Raw genomic sequence first — 1,816 nt, forward strand, 5'->3', positions numbered from 1 at the left:
ACCATCTTCCCCTTCCAATCTCTTTCCTCTTGTAATTAAGCTCATTTCCCATTCCATTTCAGACCAAGCAAACCTTAAATAACTATAATCTCTCAAACAAGCAGGAAAAAAGGATTGTATAAAAAAAAACAGTTGCAAAAGGTCCAGAGTAGCTTTATACAGGATGAAACAGGCACAAATTCATTATTTTCCTTTTTTCTGCCAACTTTCAAAATCCCTAAATCCGCCATCCTAAGAGAAGCTTACTGCAAAACCAGAGTTTCCTCAGAGTCTGGCAGGAATTTACTGTCTTTAAACTTTTTTCCCTTTTAATTGTTAGAGCCAAGGTGAACAAAACAAAATAGACAGACTCACGTTTTCCTGCTCTGCTTTGAAACTAGCTTGAACACACAAGCACCTTTTCTTTAAAATAAGCGATTAAGTTTAATTTGGAAAGTCAATCAGGCAGGCTTCATTTTCCAGTGTGAAACCAAATACCTTGCTGCGCCTTGAGATCTAGAAGAAAAAGGATGGTTACATGATTTTCCTGCAGCTGAAATGAACCCTGATTTGCTAAATCCCAAGCCCCAAGACTGCATCACAACCAGGTCTACAGTGGCTTCATCTCCATTTATCCATAAAAGGAGCCTTTCCAGCTGTGCAGAGGTGCTCTGTCGTTCAAGGGCTATGTAAGCCTAACAGAAGTACCGGTGGTTCTTCCATTACAGATGCAGACATACCCACAGACTGCCCCAGCCTAGGAGAGTATGGATGTGTCTCAGAGTCATCTTTGTGTGTAAGACCTCCTCCCTTCTTAAGGTATTCAGCTGCAGCCCAGGAAGACCAGAGATGTTCCTCCAGCACCAGGTCAGAGCCATGTCATGACCTGAAGCTGCAAGCAGTGACTGCCCAGGGTAACACAATCCTGCTACAGTGATTTTAAACAGTTGTGACTGTAGCCATCTCTCCCACCACCACACGCAGGTAACAACACCCTGGTTCCTGCATCAACAGGCTCAAAGAAGCCACGCTTGAGACGAAAACAAGAGCACCCTCAAAGCAAACAAACAAAGCAACCAGCTGGCTTTTCATGGTTTGTGAAACCTGCCATCTGATGAAACTGCTGGTCAGGCCAGCAGTCAGGGGTTTGATAGCCGGAGGGAGGGCTATGCTCTTTGACTAAGGTGCCCCACAGCTCAGCTGCAGCTATCAAGGTGTTTAGGAGGCACATACAAGCAGCACAACACACAGCCTACAGCTACAGAGAGTAAAAGCAATGCCACCACCTATGTGAACCACCTGGCAGGGTTCATGGCTCTGCCAGGGATCCTGATCATGATCATGAATGCCACTTGTTCCCTGACCTTACTTTCCCTGCCCGTTTTCACACAGGCTTTCTCACACACAGATGCCTTCAGCGTGACTCAGAAGCAGTGTTACAATGGCACAGCCCAATCACACCAGGAGCGCAAAACAGTCCCTCCAAGGAGGGGAAAATGTTCTACACCCCTCAGGACAGACTGCTGTAACTTCATGTGGAGGACAACAGCAGGGCACGCTCCTGGCTTGGAGAACAGCTGGGTCCAAGGCATCCAGCCAACGGGACACCCTGACACATCAAGGAGCCCCTTGCCTCCACTCCCAGCCCTCATGAAAGCAGAAAGGAGCCTCCAAGCTCTGCCAGGGAAGCATCTTTGCCCCCAGTACAGAGAGGGCTTTCCTCCGTGAGTGGAAGGAGGTCCCAGCACTGCAAGTGGAAGATACTGCTGGGATATATATTGCTGAGTTTGAGTGCCACCATCCTTCTGGTCTACCTGGTGAACTCTGCAGGGAAAGA

This window comes from Nestor notabilis, unplaced genomic scaffold, assembly GCF_000696875.1.
Source record: "Nestor notabilis isolate BGI_N333 unplaced genomic scaffold, ASM69687v1 scaffold20628, whole genome shotgun sequence".
Lineage (NCBI taxonomy): Eukaryota > Metazoa > Chordata > Aves > Psittaciformes > Psittacidae > Nestor > Nestor notabilis.